At 38.6% G+C, this 21,125-nt stretch overlaps 1 long non-coding RNA gene across 3 annotated transcripts in view; it reads right to left on the minus strand.

Moving 5' to 3' along the window:
• Positions 1-218: 218 nt before the first annotated feature.
• The window catches only part of LOC306830830, a 45,225-nt gene continuing 24,318 nt past the window's right edge, over positions 219-21,125 (minus strand). For all 3 annotated transcript variants that reach the window (XR_013780017.1, XR_013780018.1, XR_013780019.1), the window contains one exon: positions 219-1,957. This is a non-coding gene — a long non-coding RNA (uncharacterized lncRNA). The remainder of the gene's footprint in view (positions 1,958-21,125) is intronic.

The raw sequence follows: 21,125 nt of genomic DNA on the forward strand, positions 1-21,125 counted from the left end.
AAAGATCGGGAAGTTAATGACGCTATCATTTTTCTTAAACGTTATTATGGGATAGAATAATTAGCAGCTAAATATAGCAATATGAAGTGTTAAGTTTTTCAACTGCTTAACTGCGTTCGCAGAATTTCGAAGCATGAAAAAGGTCATGAGAGATACAAGAAATTAAACAATGAACCATTCAGAGTTTAATTCAATTAAATATGTTGACATTGTATTTGTTAATGTTATTACTAACTTTTTGGGGAAAAACCAGAGAAACAGCCCACCAGGAAAAATGGCCTTCATTGCATTTCTGCTCCTCATGCAATCTTCCGTGCTGTACAGCACAGAGAATGAAGCCACACAGTGCAGATATCACCTGAGGAAAACACATTTATACAGGACAATTTCTAGGACAAGACAAAGAGTTTCAATTTTTGAGTCGTAGAAAAAAAATCGAAAAGCATGATATGAAAACTGAATAGCTTTTAACGCTAGTGGTGCTACATCAACCTAGTAAGGCTGCTGCAAAGAAATTGACTAACAGTCTTATATTCAGCCCAGGCAGTGCTGGGCTGAACGCCCAGAGCAGTTTCCTATAGACTGTAAAACATTTACTGTCTTTACAGAGGGCTTTTCCCATTTTTATGTCTCATATTTTCCCCTACCCCCTCCTCTTCATTGTTTTACCCACCCTTTTCTCACTCCTTATGCATCCTCGACAAGAGCTTTCTGTCTTCACCATTTCCTTAGTTTCGCTATATAAATGTTTTGGATTTGTCTGCTTACAAATGTGTTCGATATTGCCTATCCCGATCTTTTCCTCTATCTTCTTCTCTGTCTCTTTCTCTCTCTCCCTCTCTCTCACTCTATCAGCGGGGGAAGAGGCTATACTCTTCTTAATCAAAGTGACTGCCCCAGAGCTAACCCGGAACACTACAAAGTCTCATCATCATCCATGGGAACTGATCAATAATTCAGCATGCTGCCCAATGCATCACCACGCAGGGATATTTCTACTGTGTCCTGTACAGTGGGAGAGCTCTCATACATGGGAAATGGAGCTATTCACTGAAGACCAATAATAAGGAGAAAATGGCAAATATGAGCCTATAATCCCCAGTTAGTGTGCAATAGTTCTAGCCCTCAGGCTTTAGGGCTTGCAGAAGTAGTGTACTTTGTAGAGCAGCATTTGAAATGCAGAATCAGTAATCGAGGGGATTTAAAAGAGCAATGGAACAATCACAAAGGTTCTCCCCCCTGGGGCTCTAAGGATAATATGAGGGCATATCAAAATGCTGTGAAGCAAATTCTTCCATTTCTTGTTTTCCTCACCTTTGTACCTGTTTTTATTCTTGCCAGTGAACGCCTCCTATCTCCAAAATACAATTTATGTTACACTTTTGTACAGGCTTTGCTCCCTTACAAAGCATTTAAGTGTTGATTATTCAACTTTGAACCTCCAGCCAGCCAATCAGGATGAGCCCACTTATCTCATATGGACACACCTAAAGGATGTGTTAATCCTAACCTTCATCCATTTTCCCTCACCAGAGAAACACAAACAGAGAGAGAGCTTTAACTTAGGACTTGATTGGACTCTACTTCTCTAGCAGCCGCTTTATGCCAACTCTATGGACGTACTGCCATTACCTCTATTGATAAGGAGGAAGACATGTTGATGGGCATGGACCTTTGAAACTTTTGAGCACTGTCGGCTTTGTCTTCTACTGTATACACTGTCTTGCTGTTGGATCTACGCTTTGTTTATGCAACCTTGACTTCTATCTTTTAAATGGAGCAACTTTTCAACCGTGTCAAGGCCTGCAGCAAAAACAGTGTTGAGCCCAAAGAGTCTCGGCAACTGAAAAAAAGCAATTGATACTCGACGGCTAAGAAGAACAGGGGTTGACATCATGGCCGGAGGGATGTTACCAAACGACATGAAGCATCCAGTCATGAAGAGTCAAATCTGGACCTCAAAAAAAAGAAAAAAAACAATAGTTCAGTTTGCCTTTAGCCTGGACACCAACTGTTGCTGTTTCTATCACCCAACAGCGAGTTAAAGCATTTTTTCCCATCCTCAGGCAATATCACCTAGGTATAAAATGGAAGAAAAGTTGGCTTGTAGCGTAGCGTAACATCAAGAATATGATAATGTTACCCGCTGCAAAGAGATACACCTGCCCATTGTATAAACCCAAAAGAGATATATTATTTTGTTGCAAACACAAAGGGATATTCAAAGGAAAGTCTAACACACCAGATAAATATTCAAAGCTACATCACTTGGTGGACATTATTCTTTGAAGATGAAGCTCTTTAACCTCGAATTGCCCTGTTTTTGAGTGTCCTAACATGTGGCACTTATGAAACATGGTCTTCTTTGTCAACCATTCAATAACTTCTTATTTTACACCATTTCAATGCAATTTCATAAAGTTCAATTAATCATTAGTCTTACTATATTTATTTTATGTCTTTAATTCTCAGGCGCCATTTGGATTACTGGAGTCACACTGCCCCCTACAGGTTAGGGACAAAGCTGCAAGTAACAGACTAAGGAAAGAAAAATACTTAAGAGTTGTGTATGATACAGAGGTATATTTTCAAGAGCATGGACTGTCCTTCAACTCTCTCTTTGCTTTGTCTCTGACTGCTTCCATTTCAAACACATGGCCGTGAGATCCATACACAGAGCGTGCACAGACACACACACGTCAGATTGCAACACACACTGTCAAGCTAAAAAATAAAAAAATAATAGAAAAAAGAAGACACAAACATACTTAGACTCTGAAGTCAGTTGGGACACATTGCTCTGATATGATAAATGGAAAATTTGTTCATCATCAACGTCACAAGCATAAAAATACACACCCTCACAGCTGGACAGTGAGGATAATGCCATGGGACCTAATTACGAACAGGAATGAAGGAGAGTTTGAATAGCAAAAGGGGGGTTAGGGAAGGGACAAAAGAGAAGTTGATTAAGTCAAGGAAGAGTATGAAGAAAGTGCTTCCAAAAGAAATGTCCAAAATTTTAGTAAATAGTAAAAACTTACAAAAATCAACTCCCCATTTCCAATGGTATGTCTGAACATGATGTTGGAAGTGTGAGTTTGTGTCTGTGCCCCTGTTGAATTGTGACTGTCTGAGCTCTCCACCCAAGAATTCAATGGGCAATGGGATGGTTTCTTATGAGATCATTTAAGTTTCCTAGTTAGGGTAATTCAAGCTATGACTTTAAACCCCATCAGGTTCAAGACCCCTGAGTTTGATTGACAAAAAACATATATAGACACTGTTCATAGGAATGAGTATTCCTGAAAAACTAAACATGCCATCAGTTCAAATCTCCCCAGAGACACGTGCCAAAGGTATGTGTGCTAATGAATATTACAGTCTGTTCGTCAAAGAAACAATAGCTAAAGGTCGAGATTCCTTTAAATAACTGTGACTGTTTCTACCACTGCCTATGGGTAGTAAAACTTACAAGTGTCTGTTCCCAAAATCGGGGAAATGCATGCAACTGATGCCTAAAGCCTTAGGTATTCGCTTATCATTGTTTTCCAAACATTTTCTTATGACACTCATTTCGACCTCGCGTGAATATCATATCAATAGTGTTTTGTTGTTTCTGGTCCTGCAATACAACCTTGTCTAGGTCATGTGACTATTGATCAAGTGTCAGCCTGTGTCCAAGTGGCACTTTACAGACCCCACTATTCAGCCCTTTTTAGCCAGAGCCAGTTGGATGCCATATCAGCAGCATCCACAGTGCTGATAGTTGTGACTTTCCTTATTGGTTCCATGATGTCTATGATCCATAGGCCTTAATGCACAAGTTAATGGTATTTTGTCCTTGTCTTTTAATGTTCATCCTTCATCATATCCTCTCAGGGCATAACTTACTTCCACTAGGATGAGCTGTCTTGTCAAATCAAAGTCCTTGCTGAGGCCATGTCTGGTCTCAGCAAGGACTTGTTTGTATGAGTTTGATTTTAGCAGCCTCTCAAGATCCACTCGTAGTACCTTGTCTTGTTTCTGCAAACGCAGACCAACGGAGCTCCCCTTGGGCTGCTCCCCCTCCTTTGAGTTCCTTGTGCAAGGCTGTTGATGATGCTCTTGTTAAAATCCTCAGCAATTGATTTTACAATGTGGGGATTTCTCCAGTTTCTATTGTCCATCATCCAGCACCATGAAACAGCTTCTTGGATTGTGTTAGGGTCGTTCTGTGTTGTCTTACATACAAGTGGCATGTGGGTGTATGCATTTCCCCAAATGGAACATGTTTGGAGGGCCCAATAGCATTGTCATACCAGGCTTGTGTTACACTCCTGAGTCTGCTGTAGGGCAAGCCCTAGGCCAGATTCCCACAAAGGATATTGTGCTTCTGGTGAGCTACTCTGTGCTTAACAGCCTTGTTCATACTACTTCCTCCAAGCCCTGTCCTCTCTGGTGTACCACTCAAATAATTTCAATTTATAGTGACTGTGAAGGTGTCCACAAGTGTTTCCTTATATCAGTCATGCCAAAGGGACACCTGCACTCTTTTTATTTTATGTTTTTCCCAGCACGTTCATTTCTGGCATAAGAAAGAGTCAGCAACATGATACAGCCAGTGATTTCAGGATGTAAAATTTGGAGGGGAATCCCTTGAGCTCATTGTGCTGCAATGGTCTTGGTTGAACAACACGCTACTTCCTTTATAACTAGAAGTGAAAAAACTGTGCGCTATAGTACAAATGTTTGAAACAGAATATGAGACATAATGGCTTAACCAAGTGCCAAATTACAAATCTAAAAGCATTTGATAACCATATCTTGCTTAATGTTCGTCCAACTGACACACAGAACAAACAACTTCACAGTAAAGTCACAGTCATAAAATCCAGATGTTTGCTACATTTCAACCAACTGTATTTCATGGCTTACATTGTCATGGAATAAGTGCAATGGGGTGCAAAACACCTGCACAAGTGTGCACATTTGTTTTGCACCCCTCTAGAGTGACAAAGAATTATGAAAAGTTTATTTTATCTCCTGTATTTTCAACAAACTCAAGCAATAAATCATTCTATGTTATAAACAACTCAACATTAGATAGAATCCACATTTCAAAACTGATTGTTACTGTAAGGCCTGGATTACAGTAATTAGATGATGCATGAACTGATTTGAATGAATTATTTTTATTTACTGAAATCACATTTGTATTTTCACTAATGTATTTAACTTCCAGCCTTGTAAGCTTTTAATAATTGTCATGACAGCATAATTAGAAACTAGGGACCAGGAGTGGTGCAACAGTTCTACTTTCTTCCTCTTACTGTCGGAGAAGTGCCCCACCAGAGTCTTGCACAGTCCTGTTGCTCTTAAACCTCTGTCATCTTTGAGAGCATTTCCTGAAACATGTATAACACGTAGTCTATCATTTATTTTGGAGGCTGTGTGTGAAAACCTGCCTCACCAAATGGCGTGAATAAATTTAAATTTAGTGCAAGGAAGAAGCCAGCCAGTGTTCCCAGATCTTGTGAGAGAAACAAGCAACCAGGTCTATGTCACAATTCAACATTTTCGTGCCTGTGTGTGTAAAACCCCTTTTTCTCGGTGGCAACCAAGAAAACAGGTTTGTAGACACTAGACAGGTCCTAGAAAAGGACAAACTAAATATCGCGTTCGTGTTTCACTTTATTGTGGAGGGCTGGGAGAGAATCAGTAAGAGTTCATACAGGGAGCGAGCAAAGTAAGCCCAAGTAAGCAACTACACTTTAGAAAACAAGGCCAAAAAAACTCAACCCGCAACTGATGATATTTGCAAGCACCAGAAAAACAAGCCCAAAGTGGCTTATAACAAGCGGACTTGGCAACACTGAAGCCAGCCAATACGAGTGATTGCTCTCCTCCTTTGCACTTCAGTTAATTAATTTAGAGTTCATTGACTTTGCCCATCTCATGTGCATAATCTGCACAGCACTTTTTTACCAAATTCAGACATTGCGGTCCAAAACATAGATCTCAACTGAATCCACCTGACCAATCTACTTCATGGAAAGCAGGGGTTCTGACATGGCTATTTTTCTTGCAACTACTGCGATTTTTTCAGCATCTGAGATACAGTATGCAGGCTTATTATTCCAAACCAACCAACTTAGGTGAGCTTGTATCCCACACCACCAGAGGCCCTGGCAATAGCTGATGCACACTCATACACTATAACAGCGAAAGAGAGAGAGAGGGACTCACTACCACAAACAAATAGACTGTAATGCTGTTACCGCAGGCTCAAATATTGCCAGCTCACACAGCTGATGAAATATTCTCTGTTTACTCTCCTCTAAATGACCTGCTCAATCCTGTGTGTGTGTGAGAGAAAGTGTGTGTGTGTGTGTGTGTGTGTGTGTGTGTGTGTGTGTGAGAGAGAGAGAGAGAGAGAGAGAGAGAGAGAGAGAGAGAGAGAGAGAGAAAGTGAATCCTTAAATAACAGAATGTAGTCAAGGCCGCTACCCACAGTAAATCAACATTTAGACTAACCCATATACAAACACAAACAAACTCACAGAGAGGAAACCAAAACATGGTTAATTTGATCTTCACTGCTATTGGCTGTTCCTGCTGTTAATATAAAACCAAGGACATACATTCTGACAACAAGGTTTGACAGACATTTGGTGTTTTTCCAGGATAATACATCAAGGACAGTGTCCCCTTTAAGTTGTTATTTTGCTAATCACAGCAGAGCCCTGTACTACAAAGCGGGTTTTACATCATGGTATCGTTCAGTTGCCTAGCTTCTCTAACCCTGACATAACAGATCTCGCTTAACAGTCCCACAAAACTGGTTATCAAACTGAAAAGCAAACATACAGTTTCTTTCAGTGTGTTCATTGGATGAAATATACACATGCAGATTGAACATACTTGAAAATGTCTTTAAGCTTTCCCAATGTTGTTTTTGTTATGCTTTATGATATGACAGCATAACTGAAAGCGAAGTTGCAAATGCTTAATTTGATATCTTATATGCAACAGAAGGTGTCAATGTTTTGCTTCGTCTCTTCTGTTAATGGTAACAGTAAAGCATTATCAACATCTTTCCCAATCATATAAAGTATACACATATACAGTATATACACACACACATATACATATATATATATATGTTATAAAACTCATATAGGAAAGTAAAGCTGTTACCTCTTCCTCCTTCTCACTTACCATCAGTTCAAAGTACTGCCCAATAAAGAGCTCTGATTGTTCAGTAAGCTGAGGTTTACACAGGTTGAGCTCTTATCCAGAACGTAACATGGCAATCCAACCCCGTAGGAAGTGAAGCACCTTCATAGTGCTCTATTACTCTGAAATTACCTCGCTAATCAGAAATACCTGGTTTGTAGTACAGGACCAAATTTCAACCCAGATGAGAAAAAAATCTAAAAGATGTTGACTTTGAACAACCCTAAAGGGTGAAATTCTACCGATGTGTTGTTTGGATCCTCTTTTGTTACATAATTAACTGCCAATCTTCTATAAAAACATTGAGAATGAAAGGGCTGTAGACGTGTAGAAGTAGTAGTGATTAATTCATCTATCGTGGCACAATGGAACCAATCAGATTATCCCCAAAACCAAGACAGCCAGCCATGCAGACAAGCTAAAACAGGCAATCAAAATGATTGAAGGGGCATGAATACATCAGGGAATCACTCTTAGATGCATATTTCAGAAAATGTCTCTCATGCTGGGACTGTTCCTTGTATCTCATTATTACCTTTTATTGAAGCTCTATATACATGAGAAATCTCTACTCTGGAGCTTGCTATATTAAAAAAATGAAACTTCTGATTGATAGTTTTATTAAGTGTTCCTTTTTCCTGATGTCTGACACAATCTCATTTATGAACTTGAATCAATTAAGAGTCCTAACCAAGTGAAGTAAGGCCAGACACGGCAAGAGTGATGTACTGGAATGATAATGACACTCTTGGCAGATTAAGACAAACCTAAAAAGGATGCTGATTAACAGTTGAATTCCCTGAAGATGCGAAAGTCCTAAAGAAAGTCTTTTCATGAATATCCCTTAACTTCAGCACTTGCTGAAATATGATGTTATTGTATTCAAACAAAGATTGATATATAGGACAAGCCTGCAGTCTTGAGCCATGTTTATGGATATGTTAAAAAAAACATACATTACTATGCTAAAATGCTCACAATACCAATGCTTAATCACTTGGAAGATGGTTTTACAATGTTTTACACTTTTAAATCTAGCATATTAGCAAATGCGGTCACAAAATTCAGCTGTCATGAATGTTGTTTGCCTTGCAGATATTTCCCATATAGACATCGTGCATGTTCCTGCAGTTGCTGAGGATCTAACCCTCGACCTTCCGATTAAGAGACGACAACTCTACCAACTGAGCCCAGTGTATGGGATGTAGTGAACGTAATGGAAATAAATACCAAAGATATTAGTCCTGTCTAAGTAGAGAATTGACCAGCAGAGGCCCTGTTTTGTCTTTGCAAATTTTTAGCACACATAAATCTTTAAAATTGAGTGCAAATTAACCTCACCTGTTTCTTTGTTTTTTCAGCTTTTCTGAGAACCATTTGTTGCCTCAGAGGAAAAGCTTAGCATAAAGCTGACTTTAGTAATTTAAAGCACAACTGTTTACAGTTGAAAACTAAGAAAAACTCAGTTTGTGAACATTTCTAATTTCCTTTCAAATTACCTGCTTTTCTTCTCCCTACTGTTTACATTATCTGATTGTGAATTGGAAATGATTACTTGAAAAGCTCGTAATACACAAACTTATTACCACATACCCAGGCTGTTGGAAATGTGTGAGTTTCCTGAATGGGATTCTTTAACCAACCCAGACATTGTGTCTGTAAACACAAAATTGGACTTTAATGATTCCAATTCCTCTGGGTTTTCTGTTTATGAGTGTCCTATCTTACTGAACAGATGTATTGTAAGGCCTCTGTGAAATAACAGAAGATGCTATAGTTTATCTGTGCTTCAAAACACAACAAAACCCAAGTTCAAAACAGCCACTGAGTCGGATGCTGATAGCAATCATGATGCAATACTCCAACCCGTTTATTTCCAGAACCATCAGAGTCTTCCCTGATGAGAAATGACTGACGCAGGAAGGCATTATCGATTGAAGCACTTCCTCCAGTTGCACGATCACTCATACAAACTCCATTTCACACACGTGTATATAGACTTACTCTCCTGCACACCCACTCTAGCTGTCTCCCAACCTGTGGAAATCAGTCAGCTAAGCCCATTGCTTTGACAGCAGACATATGGGCAACACACGCAAAGTGTGCTGGCTTATCAACCATTTAGCAGCCGATGACCTGTGGAGGGAATGGCCCTATCATGATAAAGTGTGCAAACCCTGCACATTCAATTACAGGTCAGAGGGCAGCGTGTACATCAGCAAGCAGCATACATCACTACTGCTATTGATTGCCCTGCAAGGAGTGGGTATGCTGTATGAGTGTGTATGAGTCTGTATTGTCTGTTTGGGAGTACTGTGTGGGTTGGGGTGTGCATGCTTATTCGAGGACATGAGGGGTTGTGCTGCTTTGGCTGGCACCATAATTCAACTTGAAAGGCACAAATGGTCTCTGCCCAAACTTAACCAAAGGAGAAGTGTGAGGGAAAGAGCCTAAATACAAGCAATGTGGCACAAATGGAAGTAGTGAAAAAGCCGATTACATTCTGAAGAGATGGCCACTGGCAGCTGTTGCAAGTGGCCTGCCTGATTTTTTTTATTTTTTTTTTTACTTCTATTGATTTTACAAGAGTCATTTTGCATCGATTCCATTAACTCAATTACAATGAACGTTTATAATGTTTTGTTTCTGTTGAACTGCAGTATTTATAATTTGTCTTCCATTTTGAAAAATGGAGGGTAGGATGAACCGTGAGATTGAGGGAAAGATTAGCTGCAGCATTGGCAGTAATGGAGATGTTGTAGTGGACTGGTGTAAAGTGGTTTGAGCCTGAATGCAACACTCTCGATTTGCTGGTCGATCTTTGTTCCAACCCTCACCTACAGTCAGGAACTATATGTAGTCACCCATAGAATAAGATCTGTGCAGTCTGATATAATCCACTGGTTTGCCAATCCTCAACAATGTAACCATAAATGGACAACAGGTCGGTATTGCATTGCTTTGTCCCTGTCCTGGAGTCAAGGCGAAGGAAGTTGCCATTATTAAAATCAAAAGTGATCACCATAGTCAAGTCTTCTTTTAATAGGGAAAACATTTACAATTTGAACATTAAGCTGTATTGACAAAAGCCTGATAAAGGACAGAAATTATAAACTCATTAGGAACATGTTTACTGATGTAATATATCCACTGGGAACTGAAGCCGTTACAGACAATCAAGTTGTTCTTCCTTGAATTTCCCTTTCGGAAACAAAGGATGTAATTATTACACAGTCGAGGACCCTTTTTAATTATTGTCTCAAGAATTTATCAGGTATTATACAATAAGCCCTGGACTTACTAAAATTATTACCGCTTTGTTAATGATTCCGCATATGTTAAAAAGAAGATAGCATCTTGCTCAATATAAACCTGCCCTTCTAATAACCAATAAGTGCACCCTTGGCTCATTTCTCCAATGCAGGATTTCTGTCCACCACCATCAGTTAGACATACAAATCAAAGCAACGTATAGATGATTGACTGATCTTCCTACATGCTCACCAATCTCCTGTCACCTATCAGTCCACCTCATATATGAAATATTTGATTGCGTTATTCAATAGAGGCTTCAGCTCATTTACTGGTTATTGATCCCTTTTTGTTATGAATGCTGGATCCTAATTGACTATCTGAAAGTAATAAAGATTTGATAACTTCCTAACGTCTGCTTCTCACTTTAGAGGTAATAAAACAGCTTCGCCTCAGAGTTTAGATTAGGGAACTGTTATGAACCTATAGTTCACAGAGTAAATATGATCTCAGGTGTTCAGCACAAAGCAAACAGTAGCTAAGAAAATTAAAGAAAAAGGCTGGTGGCTATTTGGTGAATTGATTTAGCATGTGATCTTGTTGCTTACTTGCTAAATTTGTCAGTGACATTAGCACTGAGCTCTACTCTTTTCTTTCTCTGCTGTAGTATTAACTTCTTTTCACATTATTTATAAGGCATGTGCCATTTACACACCACGGATTTCTGCAAATGATGGCTCAATAAGTATTTTTCTCTCTGTACAAGGGGCCTCTAGGGTGACATTTACATTACAGTTGGCATTTACACTTGCCAATGTAATGAAAAATGTGCAGAAGTAGAGCTTTGTTTGGCCATAGTCAAAAAAGAATCAATCCTTGGCAGTTTGGTGATTATGGGTGATCTCTATGAACCATTGGATTTTGAAGATAATATTTTGGGGTTTTTTATTGCATGACACAGGCATTATTGAAAAAGGAAATAAGAACTTTATCTCACAGCAGTAAAAATGTAATGCATGAAAATTTCAACGTATAAAATACACAACTATAAAGAAGAGGGTTGCGAGAGTGAAGCATGTTGTTGAAAAGCACTTAAAAGAGCAGATGTATGGATTTGTCCACGTGGCAGTGATCCCATCAGCATTTTTCCACATCGGCAAATCCCCTCTCCTGCTTCATAGCATGTGGATACATCACTTCTCGCGACACAAGGGTTTGGACAGTTTCCTGCATCATCAGGCCCTGTCCTGCCTCTCTCTCTCTCTCATTAAAAAGTACTTGTGCCCGGCATGTTAGCATAAATACATAAATTCATGGCATGCTAGATGAGTGCCTCTCAACATATTGCTTCTCTTCCGCACGCACACGCGCGCACACACAAATCTAAAAGGTTTATTCTGAGGCTTGCCTTCCAGGGGAAAACTCAGTGAAAGTTGTTCTCTCCATGTCAAGCCCTTCCAGCTCACTCCTTCTAAAAATCAGTTCCAAAACATCGGGTTGAGGAATTGCACATGAGGAGCTATGCCTTTTGGTAGAGCAGAACTAATCAATATGCCGATGAATGCCACGATGCACTGACAATAGAGATGAGGAGAATGTAAGGAAAGGATCTCTTGTATTGTCAAATGTTTTGAAGTAGATATGAAGCAGAGGCTGGAAAATGGAGAAAAAAAGAAGAAAGGAACAATGTGTTTGAGAGCTTGCAATGTGTTTGTGTGCATGCTTGTATACGTAAGATATTTGCAAAGCGGTAGCGCCTTTGCTCAGCAGCAGTGGAGCATGTATTGTAATCAATAAAGCACTTCAGCCAGAGAGCCAATCAATGGAGGCTGAGCTGTAATGGAATGCATGGTCAAGGGAGAAACCTACTAGATGGGTGAGTGGTGTATGAGAGAGAGAGTGCAAACATGAAAAGATATAAATGTAGGCCAAGAGAGACAACAAAATAAAAGAACTGAAAATATAGAAATGTGTCTTCATGGGGGCTTGGAAAAGGAAGTCAGTAAATGTAGGTGTGATGCAGAAAAAAAAACAGACATTTATCAGCATAGGCAAATCCCTGCATAATGGTGCTGCCTCAGTGAGCTTGTTCAACCCCCCTGTGAGGCTAACGAAAAGCAATACCGGGAAAATGACTCCAAAGAGAGGAAAATTAACAATAAAGAGAGATAACAACAGAGAAGAGACAAAAGACGAAAACAGCATGGGTAGCAAGTACAGTCTGATACGACTTGTATTTGCATACAAAACATGCATACTTCTGCATCCTCAGCTGGTACTTGGTTGCCTTTTTTTGTCTTTCTTCCTTGCTTTCTGACATGTGAATGCACCCAACAGCAGTATTGCGTGAGACTTTTACACTGAATTACTGCAGTTAATTTGGGGTCGTGTAAATTTCAATGGGACTTTAGAGGCAGGTTCACAGTTTACAACAATAATGTGGTAATGTCGTTTTATCACCAGAATGTTCCTTGTTTAAAAAGAAAATGTAACATCATGTAAAGACACTCATTGTGAATCCCAATGAGTTCACTTAGATGAATAGTTCACTGAATGTATTATACAAATGTGAGAGTGACACTACATACATGGATATGAAGGATATGTTGTAATCTTCTTTTTCAGGCTCATTAAATCATGTTTCTGGAAAATCCTCCTTAAGCACAAAATGTGCCGAGCGTCTTCACAAGCACTGCACCAGCTATGAACACGTTCAAACAAGCCTAGTTTGTGAACATCATTTTCCAAACTAGGACAGAGTTTACGCGCTACTAAAATCAAGTAAGTCGTTGTACCAGCTGAGAATCAGAATCTTTTTTTATTGCCAAGTACATTTACACATTCAAGGAATTTGTCTTGGTGTATTGGTGCATAATCAACATGGCTAAAATAGCAAGTGCTTCAAGAAAATAAAAAAAGAATACAAGAAGCAAACAAAGTCATGAACCAATTATTGGTATCTCAAATGGCAATCAGCTAAATGGCTTTTTTAAACATTTGTTTCAACATTTTCATCACTGTTTATCAGTTAACCAAAGTTATTACCTGCCATTAGACTGCTCAGAGACAACTAAACATGAGAGGAAACCTTAACATCAACGAACACTGCATCAAGACTAATGTTTTCTCTGATTGCGCCCATGAAGTTCAAAAGTCAATTCTGCAACACTATTAGTCGGGATGTTATATGTTCCTACTTAAGATGAACCTTACATAAGTCTCTCTGGTGCAACCAGAAAATGACACTGCTTAAGTTACATGTTAACTGGCTTTAATGTAGGGTATAGACTTAACGCCATGACTTAACACAGAACTTACAGATAGCTGGTGCAATTGGTCCAATTGCACAGATCAATGTTCATATATAATACAGAACTTTGCAGGTACAGATGGACAAACTATTTTGATTTTATTTAGTGCTTTGGTTTACAAGGCTGCACCTCTCTTCATCTTCCTATTCAGCAGCAGACTGTTTCTGGGCAGAGCTCTGATAAACTGTTGTCTTGGTTCCTGTCCAGCACCAAAATACTGTAAATACAACGCTTAAAGTGGATCCTTTGACAGCTAGCACCCTTCAGAGTTCAAAGAGCTGAAACAAGTGAATACTGGTTGTAACACAACTCAATTAAATATGTTGCCGTTAATGCATAGAAAACAGCTGATTTCTTAAAGTGACAAATTGCTATCACTTGACAGCTTGGCAGCTTGACAGCGTGGTCGGGAAAGGTAATGCGGCAGCTTGAAGAAAAGTATCTTATAAAACTTGTTTTAACAGTCAGTTTAGTTTCACAAAGATGCATTAGTATAATTGGTTGTAGGGGTGACTAGCAAAACAAATTTGTATTATTTTGTTGTCAAAAAAGAAATAAAAATAAACCTTTAAAGGGTGTTTTTTTTGGGTAAACTTTATCAGGAGTAAGCAGTCATGGCTGTAAGATAAAAGTAAGCAAAAAATGTCATTGAAGTGTCATATAGTTGTGCGCAATTATTCAATTATTTCTATTAAGTTTATTCATGTAGTAATTGTACCCAAAGCTTCAAAATAAAAAAAAAATAGAATACAATAGAGGATTCTTACTAGGCATTATAAACCATAAATAAAGACAACCAAAAAAAAAATATTAAAGAAACGTAAAAACAAAACAAAAAAACGGGGAGAGAGATCAAATGAAACATGACGTGTGAGGTAAAAAAGGAACGCTGAATGAGCAGCTGCAAATCAGTCGTGAACTACAAGCCCCTACAGTACTTGAGGAAATTGTTACCAGTTATGTTACACCCCGAGTGTTTGTGCCCTCATCCAAACAAGAATGAGACATCATGTAAGAGTCAACCCATCAGACATAACACAACAAAAAGAAATTAAAGGGCTCTTCCATAAAACAGTTTCTCAGACTGCATTAAAATACTTTGTTTGCTGATCAATGGTTTTGTGTGCCTGCATGTGTTTGTGTATTTTTTTGTGTGTGTTTAAGTGCTGGTTTAAAGGGGATTGATAATAATGTGTTTGTGAGTGTTTTTTGATGAGCTAAGAGATAAGAGGGAATCTCTCTCAGCTGCATACATATTAATAACAGCTGGGGTGTTTGGAGGAAATACTCTTACTCAACTATTACAGTGTGCATGCATGAGTGCACCGATACACATACACACAAACTTATATCCATACACAAACATACAAGGCTAAAGGCAACCATGAGTATTTCTTACTTCTCAATTTCTATGTTACACTCTCAAACAGGCATTCAAATGAACGTGCATAAATACTGCTAAGCAAGTATATCCCTCTCTCAAACTCACACACAGGCATGGACACACACACACACACACACTTGTATCTACTCTCTCTGGGTCTGATAAACTTGCTTATGACAGCTAATAACTCCCATATTCCCCCTGGTCTTAATTAGGGCCAGTTATTACAGTGTTTGATGCTCGCTCTCTCTCTCTCTCTCTCTCTCTCTCTCTCTCTCTCTCTCTCTTTTCTCTCGCTGTCTCTCGCTCATTATCTGTCTCTCCTATCTCTTGGTTTTTCCTTCTCTCGTTTTCACACTGTTGCACAGCTTGATTCCTGCATGTCGTTGAAAGTAAATTGTGGAAAGGACGGAGGGAGTAAGACTCTTAAAAACTCCTCTCTGCCTCTCTGCTGGAGGTCCTCTGCATCTCACACAACACGGACGCGTGCTTGCACACACACACCCCCACCCACACTACTGCTTCCTTTTATTTTGCATTTTAGGGGTCTGCTGTTTTTTTCTCCATGCAATGTATACTTTAAGTTATGTGCAGTTAAAAATGTGCAGTTCAAAGTTTTGAACAGTGACACAATGCAAATCCATGCAAATTTCATGGGCATTTTTATATCAAGATAATATTTTCAAATTATGACTTCACAGCCCCAGATATAAAAATAGAAAAATACAAATCCCACAAAGGATGTGATGAAAAAATGCTCAAATGGCTGTGGATTTAATGAGTGGTTTTCTTAGCAGTTGTAGTATAGCGATGTGTAGGTCCATTATTATTAATAACCATGGACATTCAGAAAGAGTTAAAGTAATGCAAGTAACACTTCATCTTGTTTAAGTATTGACAAAAATGGGGGATGTGGATATTAACTTTTTAATTTTCAATTAAATTACAAAAGATGGTCCTCTCTTAACCGGAAGCTTGGGAGTTCAATCCCCAGTTCCTGCAGCAACATGTCAGATGTGTTGGGCAAGACATTTAACCCCAGTTTGCTCCCACTGCTTCCTCTGCAGCATGTACATGTGTATGAATGAAATTAGTTAATACTGATTGACAGTCTCCATAGTAACCTCTGCCACCAGTGAATGAATGGGGAGGTGTCACCCTGCTGCATAAAAGTGTTCTGAGTAGTCAAAAGACTAGAAAAGCACAATACAATGCCAAGTCCAATAAACCATTAAAAAACAAATCAGTAATATACATAAAAAGCCTGAACGCTGGTTTTATTGGATGCTGGTTGTATTTTTAGCTCATTTTGAGTGTTATGCTGCTTATTTACAAGCTTAGAGATCATAAAAAAATAATATTTTCAAATGATTTCCATCTGGAGAAGTTTTTTATATGGGCTAGTATGTCAGGCCAACTCTTTACTCCACTCCTCGAGAGGCAACTTATTTCACCAAAACAATATTATTAAAACAGAAGAAATGCAGAAGGAAGAAAAGGGTGGAACATCTTTCAACAGAAGGAAAAAGAACCAAAGACAAGGGTTTCAATCAGTTGGATTTGATGTACAAGTAACCTCATGTATAATGCAGAAAAAAATCCATGGTCCCAACATGATGTCATGATCTGAGAGGGGAGCATGTAGTTAGACTCTAAACATCAAATATTCATCACACACACACGGAAGAAGTCTCTAGATGGACAGATGACTCAGATTTCCAATACATGAGAGGGAGAAAGTTTTACAAACAGCTATAAGGTAAAACTGTTAATAGTTTATTTTCTCCAAAATCACATTATTGTGTTTGTTGTGAGCTACTTTGTCTAATGTTCTGTAAAGCTATCTGTTCTTTTTATATCAAGTGCCTCTGTGACTAGTAACAAATCTGCCATTAAGTTTGGTAGAGAGGGCATCGCCAGTTAAGCAGATGGCACGGCTGAGAAACTAAACATGAAATACTCTGAAATAGGCCCATTATTGTGCCTTTTGACACCAGGGCTTTGACCTGATGGGACTAACCCCTTAACCATATTTTACAAGGAATATCACAAAAAAAAATTCCAGACTAAGAGAGGAAGTAAAAATGAACAAAAAGAACTGAAGAGTAAAGTTTGATTTTTGGAGTCTTACTTGTGGCTACTCCATGATGGACAATTCCGTCCCAGGTTTAAATTTTTAATAAGTCAGAATGGCTTCATAGTACATCCAGCTACCTTCATCCAAGAGTACAACCTGCCTGCCAACCCAGAGGAGATTTGTTTGTCAAAGTTGACTGGATAGCTGAGCTTTCCAAAGCTACGACTGGGAAACAAATGTTCACAGCTACCATGGCCATGATGTCCCTTATCCAGTTTGCCAATTCAGTGGTTTTAATTTCTGTGTTAAGTTGAAAGTGCCAATTAGTGTCCGGGGATATCATTAGTGCTTTTCCATTGTTGCAGGTTAAATTGAATGGGTTGTAATTGTGTGTCTTAAAGTCATTGGGGTTCTAAGCTATAATTCAGACTGATCATGGCACAGTAGGCTGCAGCCCACATTAAGGGTGACAGGAAATGTTCCGAGGGTGTGCACAAGGATAGCAGTTTTTGCAGCAGAGAGTTAATTGAATTTAGAGACTCTTCTGGATGTGATGTTCTCTCTCTCTCTCTGTATGTATGTATATATATATATATCTTTTTTTTCTTCAAAGTTCTCAGTCAAAAAGGTAATTAGGTAGGGTTGTAGTTTCAAGATGATTTGTCTATGTTTCATTCTCAAGCTCTATTTATTATATGACAGTAATCAATTGGTTGGAGAGAATGTCTGATATGAAAGAGGGGATGCTTTGTTAAGATTCTTGATGGACTGTGACCTTATCATGATGTACTGTATGTTAATCAACACACACATTTAATTCATAGCACTTACAGTCAGTGCTGGGCAACTGTGAGTTACCATAACTTTTACTGACAGCAGACACACACACACACACACACACACACACACACACACACACACACACACACACACACACACACACACACACACACCTCTTACAGTCTTAAGCTGGTGTGGCTCATTGACTTGCCATTAAGAGAAAGAGTGTTCATTAGTTAGGTTGTCGCTCCTAAAACTGTGCATGTGAGTGTCTGTATGTGGGTCTGTGCACATGCATGACTTTATTAAAGGATTGTTGTCTGAGGCATATGCATTTAATCATTCAACCGGTCTCCAGCGCAACACGCACCCATGAAGGCACATTTATTAGCAGGAGGGCTGCCTTTCCCAGACACTTGGAAACTCAGCGAAGCATTCATTGCTGTGGCAGGGTGTAGAAAATCAAAACATATTGGGTGAGATTCAAATGAACAGAATGGATTAATGCAAGCGGAACATTAAAGAGCAGAGTGTTAGCGAGAGACAATCAGGTCCGGTCAGGGACAAACAGGATCGGAAATGAATTCAGGCAGAAAGATCAGACATTTTCCAGGCTGGAACATTTTCAGCAGGAAGGACAAATAATGACAGCGATCATGTTCAGTGGCTTGAGCATAATGTAATGGTTAGGAGGTTTCAATATCAAGGGGTAAGTGTCTCGCTGGTTTCTGCTTTTAGAATGACAACTGCAGCCCTCAATTCATGATGTTTTACATGCAAGTAGATGGAAGTCTCAACTGCGTTATAGACATGAATTAGTTTAACTGGCGATGCCCTCTATACCAAACTTAATGGCTGATGTGTTTCAAGTCACAGAGGCACTTGATAAAAAAAGAACAGATAGTACAAAAGCAACAAATAAAATAACGTAAATGACACAATCAGCTATGATAATGAAAAGTATAACAATGATAATGAGTGTAATATTTAGCTATTTAGCAAATACTGTTAGCTATTTGTCCTTGATGTCCAACCCCAATGAGAATCAGTCAATCTTTTCCGAGAAGGTTTGTATAAAAACAGACAATCAGAGTACAGTTAAAACGCAAATGTAAACCATGACTGAAGCTACAGTATCTCCAATTTATATGGAACCTCAGACAAAAATCAAGATAGAGGATTTTCATGGAAGACAGAAGATTATAAAGATTTCTTTCCTAGACAATTTGATTATGGTCCCTGAAGTCAGAAGACCCAACAGGGACATCAGGTTACCCTACTGTACAACTTTGAAGGTTAAGTGTAGGAGGACTTTCAGGACAACATGAAGTGGATTATTGTTTTTGGCAAGAAAACTAAAATGTATGAAATACAGTTTATAAATACCAAAATATACTGGATTGGGGCTCTTTGGACACTTTTTTTCAGAAATATGGTAATAGCAACAACTCAGTACAACCAAACAAATCTTGCATTGCTTTAATGAGTCAGTCATCAAAAACCCTCGCACTCCTCAGCACAGCATGAGATGTCCAGTCAGAGATAGCAAACTTACTGAAAAGTTTAAAGATGTGAAAACTTTTGCATGAAGCTATGTTTGTTGGTGAATCAGTTCTTGGGACATCTAATCTTCTGATAATACAGCAGAAGCATGGAGTGACTTATTAAATCCCTGAATCTGTTCAAGCGAGCGGCTGTGACTGAGTGGAAGAGTTAGGTTCGATCACTAGCTCCTGCAGCCAAGTGTCGATGTGTCCTTGGCGAAGACACTAAACCCGAAGTTGTTCCTGCTGCTTTGTCGGAGGCATATGAATGTGTATGTGGATTAGTTAATAATGATGGAGACTTTAACCTCTTCCATAAGTGTGATTGTGGTGTGCATGGGTAGCTGTGACCTGCAGTGTAAACGCACTTTGAGAAGTAAGAAGACTAAAAAAACACTTATGGTAAAAGCCATAATGTAAATGGTAATTGCATTTACATTATGGCTTTTATTAACAAAACATAAAATCTGGATTTTAAACGTGCTTTTTATTCCCTGTGAATCCCTCACACTGTAAATCCAACATAGAATGGCACTCTGCTCCTAAAAATACATCAAGTTATTACTGAAACTGTAAGTAAACTAACCAGTGAGTAAGCCTTGATGTGATAGAATAGACAGCAAATGTGCTGTATTTCTTTACGGCTGTTAACATTAGCTAGTTAATCACAATTAAAACGTTTTTTTTTTTTCCAATTGCAATTAGTCGCATGCTATTTTGTATTTTCCATGCTATTTATTCACCATGTATAAGCCTCTTCATTGTCTCCCTTTAGTCATAGTGATTAAAAAGAACAATACTGCCGCATCTTGAATGTCCCATTTCACTTTGAAAAACTTCGACACAGCTTATTTAATGACTCAAAAATATCAACATTATGACATCACATTTTTAAACTATTTCAGTCTCTGTTAGCTGTTTTTATTTAACTTTTTATTTTAATTGTTTTTATCCGGCGCAAGTTATTTTTTCCCCAGTTAAGTTAATGAATTAACTTTGATTTCCCAAAATGTCCGTACTTTATTTCAAAATAAAAGCAGGGTTGAATTCAAACAAAGCACTCTCACTTTAACACAATACAATCATTTAAATTAAAAGCCTAACAACTTTTATCGTCCAAATGTGAAATAATGGAATTCCAAACATGCAACTAAAAGTGCAATTAACTATTAAAATGTCTGATTAATCAGGATTTTAAAAACTGTGCTGCTTGAAAGCCCAATTTGTTTTAAATACCTAAAATCATAAACAGGACCTTAGCAACATTAAACAGCTGCACATTTTTACAGTGTTAAGAATGAGAAGCCAGACAGTATGAATGGATAAAGCTTATAGATGATCAAGAGGGCATAAAGTTTGTCATCACCATTGTTAGTGAAATGTCTCCTGGCACGCTCATTAAAACTAGCTCAGTGTTTTAATACTGAAGCTTGGGGGAGGTCAAGAGGACAAAACTGTTCATGTGCCAGGATGACATTCGATAAGAAACCTTGAATCGTGGTTCTGAAACAATAGGCGCACTGTGGCAGCGACAGATGTTTCAGCATTAGTCGTCCAAT

This window comes from Symphodus melops (genome assembly GCF_947650265.1).
Source record: "Symphodus melops genome assembly, chromosome: 10".
NCBI classification, from domain to species: domain Eukaryota; kingdom Metazoa; phylum Chordata; class Actinopteri; order Labriformes; family Labridae; genus Symphodus; species Symphodus melops.